Source organism: Thunnus maccoyii, chromosome 20 (genome assembly GCF_910596095.1).
Source record: "Thunnus maccoyii chromosome 20, fThuMac1.1, whole genome shotgun sequence".
Taxonomy (NCBI): Eukaryota; Metazoa; Chordata; class Actinopteri; order Scombriformes; family Scombridae; genus Thunnus; species Thunnus maccoyii.
In genome coordinates, this window is record NC_056552.1 from 3,485,626 (window position 1) to 3,503,208 (window position 17,583).

Genomic DNA, 17,583 nt, shown 5'->3' on the forward strand with positions numbered 1-17,583 from the left:
CATCCCAGGGAGAAAATGATCCAATGAACTGATCTGTGCAACTCTGTGATTTACCACTGACTCTAATGTCTCCACAGCATTTTGATATATGATATAATTCCTCTTGGCTGATAAATGTTGTTCTCACAGATGAAATTTAACAATTGTAGTTGCCACATTAGTTTGTCTGAATGTAAAGTGAAGCTTCATGTTTTCACTGGACAGAACAACAGCGCTGCCTCTGGGACTCTATATGCACAGATAAAACCACATTTACATAAAAATACATGTATTCAAATGGACAGATCAGTCTATATTAAATTTCATTTCATTTTATTAAGCTACATAACAGTTTGGATTTATATTATAGCTACATTGCAGACTGAATAACATAATTTACTGCATCTCTCTGTCATTGAGGCTTTTTTTTGTGAGGAAAAAAGGTGTTAGTGGAGCTTTGAGTTGCAATTATTTTGTCAAAGTACAGACAGGTAGGTGTGTTGAAGCTGAGCTGCTGCTGTCAGCAAGTACGCAGCTGTTCCAAATGCAGAATGACGGCATAAAAGTCAAGGGAAGTCAAGTGATATTTTGGCCGGTAACAATTGCAGTCAAATGTTATATAGTAACAGCAATTCCACATTAAAAAGAAAAGCAGAAAAAGAAGTTAAATGTTGTGATCGTGCATTTCTGGTAAGTGCACAACGGCTGTGTTAGATTTGAGACAACACTACCCTGTCAAAAATTCACACATTATGCAATTAAGTACATGTTGTACACATTGTACTACATGGAAGTGTACTACCAGAAGTATCGAAACTGAGACACACTGCCAGAGACAGATAAATAGAAGAGAGAGATGGATAGAGGATAGTGATCAACACTATTATTGTTTAAGCATCTACTGGGTGTCCTGTTGGTGTGGTCTCCATGTGTGGCATGGGGTGCATTGCATGGTGATGGGCTGATGGTATACAGGTGTGCTTTGGTGTGACCTCCAATCTGTGGTTACTTAACCAGCCACACACACACTAGAGTCAGTCAGTTTGCTTGCCTCCTCTTGTGTGCAGATATAGACTTTAATGGTTGTATCTGATGTAGTTTTTAAGTGTTTTTCCTTGTGCCAGTATAAGAATCTGAGTGTTTATGTGGGTTGGTCTCTATCTTCTGTTGTGTGCAGAGTTTTGGTAGAAATGATGTTAGTAAATTACTGAACAAGCTTGCTTGTCTCCTCTTGTGTGCAGTGTGGCGGTGTGCTGAATCTGCTGCTGGTTTTCCACTACATGAAACAGCTGGGTGGATGTCTGGAGAGCTGCAAGGTGCAGTGTAGCAGCTGGTTAGCAGAGCCACCAGAAAACACAGTCCAACAACATTGATGCAGCAACCGACCAGTCACAAACCAGTGACCAGCAACAGCACAGCGGTTCTTGGCGTGATAGGTTTGGCTTCACCATATGCAGGGAAGAGAAGTTGAGCACAAGCAGCCACAAACATCCTATTGACCCCTATCCAACTGACTCTTTGCTCCCCTGGCTTTGGTCTTGTTTTAGCTTTATTTATTAGAAGCTATCCATTAAAATAGTTATTTTTTAACTACATGGTCTGTTGTTTTTTGCCCTTTTCTTTATACACTGGTTGGTCAGCTCTGAACCGGGTGTTTTACAGGGCTGTCAGAGTGACATTACTACCAGTTCCTCATTAGTTTTTACTCACAACTCAGGGATCTGTGAGTAATAACTAACCAATAAATGTACTATTTTCTTTGGTAGTTTGCACTAGCAAGTGAAGCGGCCATTTGTTTTAGGTCTCCACGCTCCCAAGCAACGACTCAGGCCTGCAACGTTTTGTTTGTAGTTTAAAGGACAGTTTTATTTTGGTCGCAGAGTGAATGTGTGCATATGAGTGTGGGCCCTGTTTGTTAGGAGCTTTTGAATTGGTAAATAAGATAGAAAAAGGTCATATTTCAGAGCTGAATTTAAAGGATTAATGAAAATTGGCTGTAAATTAAAACTTTTGAGAAAGAAAAATACATTTAAGGGTTTTGGTAAACTATTTTTAGTTTTAGTTTTTTATTTTTACAAGTTTTTCATTTAACTAAATTCATTATTTGCATTTAAAGTACTCTGTGTGTCAACTAGTTGTTACCAGTCCATGAAGAAAGCATCTCTTTCTACATGGACTGGTAACAACTGGGCATAGCCTAGCAACATAGTGAAGCATAGCACGGCTAAGCAAGAATGTTTAATCAATCAATGTACATGTATTGATTCGGCTAAAGTTATTCATTGAACTATTGTTGTGATGTCCCTGTTGTTCATAGTCAGGTTATTGCATAGCCACACCGCTAGGTTAATGTTAGCATGTTTAACACATGTTACACCCAGTAACTCCAGTATCCACACAGTTAAGAGGTTTCAAGCCCAGTTTTGCAAACTTTGGTTCAGGCAGCACATGTGGTTCAAGACACCACATGGTCTGGCCTCTTGTCTTTGTAGTCCCCTCTGTCGGCCATATTGTCTGCATGCCATGTGCTCAGTCACCAGGTGACTTCAGCCATCTTGCCATTGTCTTCCACACACACACACACATACGCTTGTATATAAGTAAACTAGATTAATATTGTGTGTTTTGCTTTTTACCTCTTTGTTAAATAAATACTTTTGGATATACCTGTTGTCTGTTTTGATGTTGCACAAGAATGAGTTTTACCAACCTCTGCTCTGCAAAGAACTCCAAAATCCTTCAACCTTAACTAGCTATTGATATGGTAATTTTGTTTATAGTGATTACGTTAATTGTAAATCAAAGTTCCAAATTGATAGATTAGTACACTTTGAGACTTAATTGGCTATCTTTTTCTCTGAGTCCTGGGTGGTGTCCTGTTATTATTAATTCTTCTTAATAATTGTATTGATTTTAATAATTAATAATTATCTTGATCATCATTAATTATTGCTGATAGCCAAACTTGTAGCCAAGGCCCAACACTATTTTTCCATTTTATTGCTATCGTAATCTCGCTGTGTTTTTTGGTGTTCTGTCACCTGCACCATAACAAATTCCTTGTGTATGTGTACATAGTGAATAAAATCTGATTCTGATTCTGAAAACGTCTGCTGCAAAACCAACACGTCCTCATAATTAAACTCCCACATAGGTCGATTGTACCATCCAGAATGACCCATAGGAGCATTTTCTAATATACCACTTTCCCATGATGGGACAATGCTGTGGTTAAGGTCTGGTTAGGTTTAGGCACAAAAACCACTTGGTTAGGGTTAGGGGAAGATCATGGTTTGGTTTAAATGATCACTTGAAACACGGTGTGGGTTAAAGTTATTACTTCCTTAAAGTTAGGCAACCTTTGTTGTCATGGCAACAGTAAACACTCAAGTAATTGCAGTTACGGTTTTTAAAAAACTGTCCCGACTCGCGGTTGGAAACATGAAGTTAACAGTGGCCTCCTGCAACCAAGTCCACTTTTTGCCATCTATCTCTCTCGCCATCCACCCAACCCGTCTCATCGTCATCTGAACTTCTCCAGCTCATCATTACTATAGCTGCTAGATGGTGTCTATCAATCAAATTTAACTTCAGGTCATTTTTGGCAACTGAGTTTTCGACCTATAATGTCATTTTTCTTGGGAGGACGGGTTGGCAAAACAGGTGTGTTTGCATCCATAACTCTTTTAGCTTTAGCAACCTGCTTCCATTGCGGCTCTGTATTGTTGTTTCTTTATGTTTGACAAAGGACCCTGAGCATTTAATCAAGTGAATAATAACAACAGTAAATTGTCAAGCAGTGGTAAACCAGTCCTTTCTCTTATCCTTTTATACGTTTGTATTGTTTACTACATTTCCCACATAACCTTACTGAACTGTAAGGATGCAGCTGCACACCTTGCTACATAATCATAGATTACCACACACACAAACATCACTGCTCCCAGTTATTTGTGGCGATGTTAAGGGCGCCGAGTGGAACATTTCTGAAGAGATTAGAAGAATTATTTTGCTAACAAACATGGCTGCAGTGCCTCAGAGATTAACACACACAAGTCTCGCTCTCAGTCTCTTTACACACACACTGGAAACTGTGAATCGTCTAAGAAATTACAGCAGCTCAGTGCGCCAGGCAGTCAGGCAGGCAGGTATTGATCACTGTGCAGCTACTTATCACCTCGTTCTTCTCCTGCTAAAACTACTCCTGTCTGACACACTGTTCTCTCCTCTTCTACTTTCTTCTTTTGTTCTTCTTCCTGCTTCGTCTCATGCAATTTCACAACATGAGCGCTATGTCTTAAAACACAGATATCAAAGAGCTTGAGGGAGTATAAAGTCTCAGAAAAATGTGTTTTCCCCTCATGAAAGGATTATGTTGAGACATGACTACAAACGTAGCTTCAGGAGTTTAGCATTGATCAGGTCTGATGGTTGATCATGTGAAGGCAGTTTAAAGGACTAGTTTGACATTTTGGGAAATATAATCTTCTGGTAGAGAGTAAGATGAGAAGATCGATGCCATCTTCAATCTCATATCTGTCCATTAAATACAAAAATACAGCCAGCACCCAGTTAGCTTAGCACAAAAACTGTAACAGGGGTAAACAGCTCACCTGACTCTGTCCAAAGGTAACCTGGTAATTTGGTTCAGAGCCAAGAAATAGTCCAGCACCTAACTCTGTGAAATGGTGAATTCTAGTTTTTATCCTTTGATTTTTGTATGGATTAAACAAACTATATATAATGTGCTAACTAGGGAGTTTTAGAGGTGCTGGTAGGTGGATTTTGTTACCTTTGGACAGAGATAGGCTAGTTGTTTTCAACTGTTTTCAGTCTTTGTGCTAAGCTAACCAGATGCTGACTGTAGCCTTATATTAAACGGAGAGATATGAGAGTGATATTGATCTTCTTATCTTACTTTCTACCACAAAGAAGAAAGAATGATCAAGCCTATTTCCCAAAACATTGGAACTATTCCTTTAATAGTGCAGCAGGCTGGAGAAAACAGTAGAAGGACAATTAATTTTTAACACAACTTAAGATTCCCAAAGACGATGAAGGAAAAAAAGTGTGTATCTTATTGTATTTTAACTAATTTAACCACTTAATATCCAGTTTTCTCATTTTCTTTCCTTTTAAGTAGCCCTTTTTAGTTCCCCAAAATATTTGTTATCTTTAAAAACTTTGGGATCTCCACTAGAAGTTTAAATAAAGTTAAGTTCTGTCTAAACCATTAGCTTGTTTACAACCTGACAACCTTGAATCTCTTTAATGATGTTATCATGTATAAAGAGCTCAGCTATTAACTTGTTAGAAATGATGGATAAAAATGCATAATTAAGAACCAGAATTGTTCTTTGTGTCAGCATCAGTGCACATTCACCATCAGCGGTATTATAATCCACTACCACTTGCCACTTAAAGTGCTTTTTAAAAACAGATGTGAAACAACTTCACCTTTAAATTTAAGCCTGCATTTTTTTATTATAATATATTATAATATTGTTCCCAGCTGATTAAAAAACTTTGGGGCTCCCAATGGGGGAAAAGAGTTCAGATAAGAAATAAATTAGCAAAATAATCATAATATGATTAATAATAAAAATAAATACATAAAATAATGAAGTACATGAATAAAGTTTATGGGCCCAATTTACACACTTTTACAGACAATAGATAGTACATAATTATGCATTGATTTAACATAATTAAGCCATTTGATCAACCTAGCTAGCATAATGTTTTGTTTCCAACACGTCTTACCTGTTTTATTACTATTGTTGTTTTTATTGTTTGTTTTATTTTTATGTAATTGTTTGGTATTTTATCTCATGATGTTGTTTTATTTTAATCAATTTTATTTGCCTCGTTGTTCTGATTTGATTTAATCCTGGTTCAACCATGCAAAGCACTTTGTGACTTAGTAATAAAATGAATTATTTTATATTATAGTAATTAATTTCCGAGCAGTTCATCACACAGTATAATTCTCAACAGATAATCATCTCTCTATAACATTTCTTTCGGCATTCTCCCCAAAAAAGACAAAAAATTTAATGATAGGCTCCAAGTCAGGCAGCAGGATTCCCTCCATAGTCCCTCCAACATGATTTTCTTTCTGTTTTTAACTCCCTTACTCCCTCTAGCTCTTCTCTCTTCTACTCCTTTCTCATTTTCTCCCTCCCTCCCTCCCTCCCTTCTCTCTCTATCTATCTCTGCCTCATTCCCATTTGACTCGCTGTGTAGTCGCCTCCTCTCTTACTATACTCTGCCCATTTTCTGCCTCAGTAGCTCCTCACAAACACAGAAAGTATTGGCGCATACAGAGGACTGTGCTGTTAGAATAGACATCCGTACGGACACACAACATTAGTCACAGAGGCCTGAATACACACAGAGATGTTAAGAGTTTGCTGTAAAAGGGCCTCGGATGAAAATGACAAATGATAAAGCTTCAAATAAACCCTCAGCAACAGCTAGTTCTGCTGCATTTATGAAATGAACGATAGTATCCAGCAGAGGTGAGTCCCAAGACCAACAAGTTCCAAATAAACTTCCAAGTTCTGAACTTTGTGTTTGAGTCCAAAACAACTCATTTTGTGCCCTTTAATCAACCAAATATAATGCTGTTTTAAATCTTTGAAGTCCCCCTCCAGTCAGAAAGGTCTTTTTCTTCTTGTTCCTTCAGATGGATGTTTAGACTTCGCCGTGCAGAGTGATGTATATGCAGACACTAGGGAGTATTTTTCACATTCATCTGCAGAAGAAGGAACGTTTCTCTGTGCTCAGCTTAAACTTGATTTTAAGCATGATTTGTGACATCACAACTAGTGCAAAGCCAATTGTAACTTACACAAGTGTGATGTGGAAACATGAATCCTCTGGTGCACATATACACTGAGAATGGACTTTACAGTGAAGTAGGAGACATCTTGTGTCCAGCTGTTCAACTTTTGAAATGAACAGTATTTACATATTGAAAGATTCTGGATTTTTTCAGTGAGGGAGAAGCAGTATATGTCATTTTAAGTATTTTTAACGAGGTAATTGAACTTTTTTTGTGAAAAAAAAAGTCATACACAATTTATTATTCCAAGCAGGATTTTTATATGATCTAGAGTAACAGTTAGCGCATTTACAGAAATAATGAATGCATTTTTAATATGTGTATTCATTGCTTTCTAATAAACGCAAAAACATTTTGAGCTGCAACAATTAGTTTATCATCAGAAAATTTGTCACCAGCTATTTTGATAATCAACTAATCGTTTCAGTTTTTTTCAAACTGAATATCTCTGGGTTTTAGATTGTTGGTGAGACAAAATAAGACATTTTAAGACGTCACTTTGTGCTGTGAAATTATGACGGCTGTTTTCTGATGGTTCACTGGTTTTATTAGCCAAACGATTAATCATGAGTATAATCACCAAATTAATCGATAATGAAAATAATCATTAGTTGCAGTCCGAAGAACATCAGGTGTGTCATTTCTTATTTGTGAATTCTGAGCTCAGCGTTTTTCATGTTGCCGTCTGCTTTTTCAAGGTTTTACATCCAAATGTGATAATTTGAGCTGTCGTCTGTCAGCTATCAACTGTCGGTCAGTTAATCTGTACTGACAGACATGCCTTTACGGCCTGCTTGTGCAGAGTGATTGGCTGCTGTCTGATTGCTGCCATTTATCAGGAGGAATTTATATGCTGCACATTTTTTAGGTCAGTCGATCCACCACTTTGGTCCAGACTGAAATATCTCAACAACTATCTGACGGATTGTGGACGACATTTGGTACAGATATCTGTGGTGCCCAGAGATTCCACATGTAGCTCCACCATGAGGTTAACATTTGTAGTTCTGTGATGAAAATCAGCTGTTAAACAGGACAAGTTTTATGAACAGGCACATTCAGTAAAAATTCCTGATGCATCTGCACTGTGCTCTGCGCCTAACCCTGCAGCTAAATACAACTCATACTGCCAAAGATATGTCCAAAAATTACTTTCACCACCCGCTGAGCTTCAGAATTTAGGATGTGGTGAAAGTGATTTGGATAGATAATGGATAAAAGAAGCTAAGAGCCAAAAGCTTTAATATTTTCTAGTTTTTAACAGCCTGTTCCCTCCACAGCATTCTGAACACAGAAGCTCCAAAGTGTCTCTCTGAAGTTGGACTGCATTGACGGGTCCCTGTAGTAAAAAAAAAAAAAAACAGCATGAAGACAAGAACATGGGTGAGAATTATCATGTAGATCTTCTCAGTTACACACTTTTGCAGGTATATCATGCAAAGACTCACACACACAGTTATATGCCATGCCGACATGCATACAAAAACACAGAGTAGCATGATTACACATCCGCCTCCCCTCTGTTAAGTCATGTGGTGCTGTTGGAGTCTTCTTTATCCGCACTGCAGAGCATTGTGTCCTTTACAACGCCGCAGCACAGAGAGAAGAAGAAATAAAGAAAAGCCAGAGAATCAACAGGGAGGAGAGGAGACACAACCGAGACTGACAGAGACAGAAAGAGAAAGAGGGCTGTGGAGGAACACATACATGTTTTTAAGTTTTAAAATTTTATAACCTATAAAAACTGTTCAGGCTTCACATAATATGACGGTATTTTCACAGCGCACAGACTGTCGAAACGGCTGCGTCAAACTGATGAAAAGAGCTGTTGCCAGTCATGCGCTGAATTGTTCATGTGCAGGATGAACGGTGATACATGAGGACAAAGGCTTGTTGATCAGCATTTAGAAAAGTACAGTTCCACTAGATGAATTTTAATGACCTTTTAAGGAAACCAGGGAGAGAATAATAGCAGTGATTACAACAGCTCATTCATGCTGCTCAAGAAGACGTGAAAAACAGATAAAGCATCTTAATTGACAGTTTTAATGGGTATGAAAATGTGCATTGCTACCTGTTCACATGATCACCTGTACAGAACTGTGTTCAGACCTGAAAATATCATTGTTTACCATCCAGGGCAATAGAGGCCTTATCAATCACTGACAAACTTTATGATTTTTCCCACCTAAAATAATAACAAAGTGATGCTTTTTTAAATCACTCTGTCACCTTTAACTTGAATTAGAAGCTATCACCAACAAACACCTATATCGATCAGAAAAGGATTGATTATGGAGCCCGCCAAAATGTTGCTTTGCTCATTAAACCAAAGAAAAAAAAAGGTAAAAATGTCTTGAGAAAGGTGCCTGTGACCAAAACGTTGACGCTTTTTAATAAATCAATGCAGAGGTGATGAAGTGTGTGCAGGAATTGACCTTTTTTCTTTTGAATTGGATCTTCAGGGAAATTGAAATCTGGCACCACAGGACAGACTAAGCAAGTGTTGCTTTCTACTCTCTGCTCATTAAACCAGCCACAAACAAGCAGTAATACAGTGACATGTCTATTAATATCTGATCAGTTTAAGGGTTAAAAACATCCATAATAGTTTAATCTTCATACATAACAACTCAGAAAACAAGAGTTCTCCCTGGTTGGTCCACCACTTTGGTCCAGACTGATCTCAGCAACTAAAATTTTGTACAGGCATTCATGTTCCTTAAAGGATGAATCTTGTTGACTTTGGTGATCATCCTCTGACTTTTCCTTTAGCACCACTATAAGATTCAAAGCTTATCGCTCACTGCTAAGTAGTCCTCTCTGCAGCCATGTCATACTTCACTGTTTCTAGCACAACACTGAACTGATGGACCGAACCAAACAAAGACTAAATGTTTTGTTCTGCCTCAAAGAAATTTCAACTATATCTTGATGTTTATGGGTGGACAAAAGGGGGGAAAACAGTCAAAGGGATAAATAGTTTCTGAAAACATGTCACATTATGGATCTTTCATAATCCCTCCATATGAAAAGGAGAAAAAAACACAAGTGGAGGGTGAGCGAAGAATGATGGGAAGTGGAAAGAAAGCTTTGTCATTTTCAACCCAGGGTTCAGACCAGCCATCGTTTATAGTGTGTCACATGAACACACACACACACACACAAACAGCATACATTAGTGTTGTTTCAGATTTTCAAGAAATCCGGCAGGCCAAGAGAAGAAACTGAGCTGGTGCAATGTGGGCCGACCCAGTGCAACAGTAACAAACCAGTGACATGCAAATCAACTAAACGTTCTCCATAAACCATGCAGTCACTGTTCGAACGGACATCCATAATACTTCCTCTCACTCTTGTGAATTAGAATTTTCAGGAAAGTTAATAAAGTTTTAATATTTCAAACAGATAACCGGATGTATACACATACCTTTATTTGTTGACAAATTACATTAATTTAATATTTAATGCTGTATTTCATTTGTTACTGACTCTGTTTATATGTACAAAAAGCAAAACTAGGTGGTTTTTGCTTATAAAGCAACCCTGTCTCCTAGAAATTACGTTTCTTTACGACTAAACTGCTACAGAAAATACTTTTTTTCAGGAAATGTAATGTTGGCTGAATTTTGTTTTGTATTTGTAATGTTGTCATTTTTTAATGTTTTGTCTCAACATCATGAGAAAAGGCAGGTAAGGGAAAGATGATCTGAATTTAATACAGAAAAAAAGTCAGCAATGATTTAAAGCACAAAATTTAGCACTTAAAGAGGACGTATCCTGCACATTTCCAGCTCTGTATTTATATTCTGGGGCTCTACTGGAATATCTTTGCATGATTTCCAGTTAAAAACTCCTTATTTATCTTCTACTGGTTCTTTATGCAGCCCCTCAGTTCAGCCTCTCTATGAAACAGGCTGTTTTAGCTCCTGTCTCTTTAAGGCCCGCCTCCTGATGACCCCACTCTGTTCTGATTGGTCAGCTTCAGGAAGCTTCCTTCGCCTCCAGAAGCTATGTAAACAAACTATAGTAGCAGGATTTCACTTCTTTTTCTCCTTCTTCACTTGAAATGGAAGCAAGAAAGGCTACAAAACAGACATGTGGACATGTGCAAAGAATCTGACTGATACAAATAAAGAATTTCTGCTAACATCATAGACAAAATTTAGGCTGCCACTAACTTATTTTCATTATCGATTAATCTGTTGACTATTTTCTCAATTAATCGATTAGTTGTTTGGTCTATAAAATGTAAGAAAAGTGTGAAAAATCAATCACTGTTTCCCAAAAGCCCAAGATTTCTCCCGTCTGACATTCCACAACCCAAAGATATTCAGTTTAGTGTCATAGAAGACCAATGAAATCAGAAAATATTCACATTTAAGAATCTGGAAACAGAGAATCTGGAAAACGGTTAATTTAATAGTTGTCAACTAATCAATTAATCAACTAATCATTGCAGTTTCAAACAAACGAGGGATTAAAACAAAGGTTTTTTGGCAGATGATTCATTTCATACATCCATTATATATTAGTTTCATGACTTTCCAGTTGAAGCAAGAAAGAGAGGGGGGAAGATAAAGTACATCCACAAAGTATCTGTCACCATATTGATCAGAAATGAGTGGAAATGTCTTTAAATCTGCTTATAAAAAACACAAAATGTCAGCAAAAGGACTCATCTTGAAGTAGACAAAAGGAAGAAAAATAAACAGCACAGCACAAAGTATGGCTGCTTATTAACAAACACTTGGTTTCTGAAACACTTCCAGCCGCATCCTGTGGACATGAGGGGAGACTGTGGAACCCTCATAACCCCTCTCCCACTCGATCGTAAATAATGACAGAACAAAGCCGGCACTGTATTAAAGAAAGGCTCGTTTCTCAACTGGTGTGACATTTATTTACTTCCACTGAGAGGAGCCGAGTCAGAGCAGCAGAGTTTAAAGCTGACACAAAATTTGCTGTCCTCAAACACCTCTGCATGCCGTCACCGGGATGAGAGAGTCAAAGATGTCTCACTCCTGATGAATTATGATGCTGGAAAAGTAAAGCAAAAATGCAGATTTTCCCACTGGGACACTTATATCTTATATCAGAATATCTCAAATCCTATGCCCTCGTCTCTCTTGGTCTCTCTCCTTCCTATCCCAACATTCCTCTCTCTACAACAAGACAAAAAAAATAAATAAAAGATGCTCTGCTTGAGAGTGAAGCCCTCCTTGGCTGTGAGCTTCTGTCTTTTAAGTTGCGGCCTTTTTTCTAAAGCGAGGGTGACTGAGCCGTCCCCAGAGTGGACAGCAGCAACAAAACACAAACAGACAGAGATGAAGAGAAAAGAAAGACCCCAAAAAAATACTTGGAAAGAGGGAGAAAGGATGCAGTCGAAGTGCCTCTACGGCTCCCCTTTGTTTCGAGGCCACCTCCTATTGGTCGGGTGTGTTTATGTGCCTGGCCGGTTATTTGGCTTTGTGCTGTCTGGTTGCCCTGGTGACGAAGGATTAGACCCACTGTGTGTGTGTGTGTGTTTGTTGGTCTGTGCTTCTTACTGAATTAATTACTCGTGTCAAAGTGTGTGTGTATAATTTTGTCACATCTTGACACTTAAAAGTTTTTTGTATGTTTTCAACTGTGTGAAAAGACACACACACACACACACATATTGATTTATGTAAACTGTCCTGTCTGTGCTGAATAGGAGGTGGTGATCTATTTTACATTTGAAGGATGGAAGATGGAGAATATTTCCACATCCAGTAGTTACGGAGCAACATTGTCATTCATTTGAAATCGTGTTTCTGTCCACCTGGTGAATGTAACATCCAATATTCACTCTCTTTTAGCTCTTTTCAAATGCATGGTGTCATTTAGTCCGGTTGAATGGGACTCTGGTTTGTTTTCCTCCTCAGTACGATTCGTCTGGGCAGATCTGAACACAGTAATCATGTTCTAACCTCGATCTGACCTAACTACAGAGCGAACTCTGCAAGTTTCAGGTAAACAGCTCCTGTAGGCAGGTGAACTTTGCATGTTGGGATGGGCACAATCAACAATTGCTAGCAGCTAGCCGGGAGTAGACAAAGTTGTATTTTTTTAATTTGGACAGAGAAACCTTCCTCCTGTGTTTATGGTCTTGCTTCTAACCAACGAGTGGCGTGAATGTTCTCATGTGGCTTTTAGTGATGCATTTTGGTTAGCTTGGATTTTTTTTCTGTGTGGAAAAAAAAAAAAACAAACCAACAGGAAAAAGCAAAAAAGTTCAACTCATCCACTGAGAAAACAGACTACAGGTTTGAAAACGGCCTGTGATGAGGATTCAGGAAACACATAAAACAATGTATATCAGGATCAAGTAGCCAAACCTCATAATGCTTTCGAAATAAAGTAAGTCATTTCAGACGCTTATCTCTCTCTTATCTCTCTCAGTTTTGTTTCTGAGCTGAACCATTGGAGCCGTCTGATCATACAGATACTGTAATTGGGATGTTTGTAGTTTCTGATACGTTTTAGACTTGTTTGTCAGTTTTGATTTCCTGAATGTAGCTGCTTTTAATAGCTACTGAGTTAACTTAACCGGTACACAATAGAGTAGGTGTCAGCTCTCATTGCAAGAAAAGAAGTTAAAGTGGCTGTAAATATAAAACATTGTGCTGTTAGGTTTCTAATGTGATACCTAAAGGCAGACAGGTTCAGATAACTGAAACAATCACTTTCCACTACTGAAGCTGACCTCAAGTGTAAAAGATAAATAAAAAAAACTTAAATATTATCAGAGGATGATATCAACTGTTCAATCCCAGAATTCAGCACCTGCTCGATATGCAGTATCAGTCCATCCACTGGGATCGTGATAGGTAAAAATTATCAAATAGACTGAGGTTGGTTGAAGTCAAGCGTCTCTTTAATTCAAACAGAACATATGTTGCAGACACGGAGAGTCCGCAGAGTCTCTGTGGAGAATTCTGACAAGAAAAAGGAAAGTCACTAGTATATATTGACAGCCTCTTCAGTTGCTTTCTAGTATTTCAAGTGTTTACTTGATTGTGTGTTCATCTCACCTGTTGAGACTCTGACATGAAGAGCTGAAGAAGTGGATCAACTAGAACCAGAGTACTTTTTTTCCCGTCCTGACCATCCAATCCAAACTCGCCCGTCTCCCTGCTGTTTTGTCTGATAAGGCCTGACAACAGCATTCACTATTCATTAGGAGAAGTTAGCGGGGAACCTGGACCACAGCATGCCACAGGCACAGGTGGGGACAGAAAGGACATCCAAGACTTCAACAACAGCCAGGATGCAAACACACACACACACACACACACACACACACACACTTTGCCTGGATGGAAATGAAACTTGAAAGTTCAGGTGAAGTGAGTCTTAGTTGGGCAGAGAGGATGATTTAAGAGCCAACAGTGATGCTAAAGGCATCTTTCAAAAAGATCATAAGTAACATTTTAAAATTAATAAATGTTCGTTACAAATAGTTTAAAATGGTTTTTCTGGTAAACACGAATATTTTGTCTGTTCTTGGAAGCAAAGGATGCTGTTTGTTTAAAGGAATAGCTCAACTTTTTGGGAAATTTGCTATGTGTCGTTTTTACACTTCATATTACTAGACAGACTGGAAAACTGGTTGGGACTTTCTGGCACAGTGCTAAACTGGTTTGAATCCTACTTAAAGGACAGGGACTACTTTGTGTCGATAGGTAATTACACATCTAAGCGGACAAAAATGACATGCGGAGTTCCCCAAGGCTCCATTCTGGGGCCTCTTCTGTTCAACATCTACATGCTCCCACTAGCTCAGATTATGAGAAACAATAAAATATGTTACCACAGTTATGCGGATGACACACAAATTTACATAACCGTATCACCAGGGGGCTATGGTCAAATACAAGCACTGAGTAAGTGCATTGAACAAATCAATGATTAGATGTGCCAGAATTTTCTTCAGTTAAACAAAGACAAAACTGAAGTAATTGTTTTTGGAGCCCAACGGGCTTATACAAAGTCCTCCCCTTCATTTCAACAAGTCATAAAAGGAAGAACGATTAAAAGTCAGCCTCAATCAGTAATGTTAAAAACTACAAACCAAGCCAGAAATCTTGGTGTAGTCATGAACTCAGACCTGAATTTCAACAGCCACATTAAGACAATTACAAAGTCAGCCTACGATCACCTGAAGAATATATCAAGAATTAAAGGACTTATGTCTCAGCAGGATTTGGAAAAACTTATCCATGCGTTTATCTTCAGTAGACTTGACTACTGTAACACTGTCTTCACAGGTCTCCCTAAAAAATCAATCAGACAGCTGTAGCTGATTCAGACGCTGCTGCTTGAGTCCTCTCAGGTCGTCTGGGATCAGGTCTGCTTTCTGTCCCCAGAGTAAAAACTAAACATGGTGAAGCAGCTTTCAGTTTTTATGCTCCACATATCTGGAACAAACTCCCAGAGTGCTGTAGATCTGCTGCGACTCTCAGTTCTTTTAAATTGCAGCTGAAGACTTTTCTGTTTGCCACCTTTCATTAAACCACATTGAGGGTTAATATTTTACTCTGCACTGTTATTTTTATTCTCTTGTTCTATGTGTCTTATTCTCTTTTTAACTTCTTTTTTATTTCCAAATGTAACACTTTTTAATTGTTTTATATGTCTTTTTACTTGTGTTGCTTTTATGTTCTATTTTAATGCCTTTTATGCTCTATGTAAAGCACTTTGAATTGCCTTGTTGTTGAAATGTGCTATACAAATAAACTCACCTTGCCTTCATTTTTAGTATGGCTAAAACAAGTGTAATGGAAAAACACACACTTTGTATTCTCTGCACCACACTTTAGACTTTGCATTTTGGATAAACTCACATATAACCTTGAACATTTAACCATCTGGTCTATGCTCATTATTGTTTTTCCGTCGCTGTCTGGATCAAAGTAGGGAGTAGCTTCATCTTTTGCTTTTTTGCACAAAGGTTACAATAAAAATATTACACAGTAAAAAGTTATATTAAATTGTGCAGGAGAGGAAGGAAGCCCAACGAGCTTATACAAAGTCCTCCCCTTCATTCCAACAAGTCATAAAAACATACTGAGTCATAAAACGCGACAGTTCTTCTTAGACAGTCTGACAGTTTTGATGACATCCGGCACTGCATCCCACTCACATCCTGATACTGTTTCCCACACTCCTTGTCTATAAAAAGTATGTACACTTTGTATTTGATCATCGGTCTGCAATTACACTCCGTTGTGACTGTACTCTGGTCCCTTGCAAGGTTTTTCATTAAAAGACAACTTGGTCTTCGTCAACTTTTTATTTTTCAGATTTCCACCTCACAAGCAACATGTAGCAGGTTAATTATTGAGCTTTAGACTTGATGGTAAGCAGATTTTTTTATGTTTGGATAGAGCTAGGTTAACTATTCTTCTTTGATGTCAAAAAGAGTTTTAAGAGGCCAGTATACTCTGTCAGGACTGCTTGTTGGGTGGTCGAATAGCTTTGAAACCAGATTAAACACACACGCACACACACACACACACAAACACACCTTTCTGACTTTGGAAACAAAATTACAAAACATATCACATCGTTACAAATTAACACACTCAGCACTGTATAAATTAGTAAAAATTAGCTAAATTTTCACCAACTACAACAAAATAATTCTGCTGAGATGTTAAAATATCAGTAATAATAATCCAACATATATTTTATGTAAAACTCTCAGAGTGGCAGTTCTGAGAAATAAGTATCTTTATTTTTGATACTTTACTTTTGAATGCAGGACTATAACTAATTGCTAATTTTACTTATGTAAAGGATATGAATAGCTCTTCCTCCACTGGTTAACCTACTTGTTACCTGGTTATAGTTATTGTTGACTGTTGGAAGATTAGCTTCTCTCAGCCCAACCTCTTTCCATTTCAGTTTTTTTCCTGTTATCTTTTTTCACTGTATAAACTCTGAATAAGTGAATAAAACTAATGTTGCCTCTTTGTGTGTCTGTATTTTAGTTGCCACTGGGGACTTAAAGCATCATCTCAGGCTGTTTATACCCATGTAAACAGATTAAACACACACACACACACACACACACACACACACACACACACACACTAACACACAGCAGGAGTCCTACTTGAATAGATTGTGATTGTAGTGATTGAAAAAGTCAAAACAAATTATTTGTATTTCTTGTCAGACTCATCAAGAGAAAATGAGTTGCAACAATAGCTTTCAAACAAAGTTACATGCAAATGACATCGGCACACAAACGCACATCCAGCACTATTCAGACCACCCTGCAGTTAGTGTGTGTGTGTGTGTGTGTGTGTGTGTGTGTGTGTGTCTCAGGTATATGTACATGTATGTATAAGGCTTTACAGCTGCCAAGAAAGCTGTAAATCCTTAAAATGCTGTATTACTCCTAAAATATGTATGCAATTGTTCTGGATAAATAATTTACTTCCATAGATTATTTATCCAGTATTTTACACACACACACACACACACACACACACACACACACACACACACACAGGTTGCTGCAACAGTCAATCAGGATCACAGCTTTGCAGAGCAGAACAAATCCTGAAAATCAATTATTGGTTATTATATACCTATAGCTTCAGCTCTGTGTGTTTACTTCCTCATCTGTGGTTCATTAATCCTTCACCAAACACAACACTGACGTTTTGTATCATTTTGTATTTTGGGTCTTCCTTGTTGGTTTTTGTTGCTTTTACTGACAG

At 38.0% G+C, this 17,583-nt stretch overlaps 1 long non-coding RNA gene across 1 annotated transcript; it reads left to right on the plus strand.

Annotated features, from left to right (window-relative positions):
* Positions 1-677: 677 nt before the first annotated feature.
* On the plus strand, positions 678-1,574 carry LOC121887203. The gene is made up of 2 exons (XR_006092938.1): positions 678-1,124; positions 1,221-1,574. It is a non-coding gene; the product is annotated as an uncharacterized LOC121887203 (long non-coding RNA).
* Positions 1,575-17,583: the final 16,009 nt, after the last annotated feature.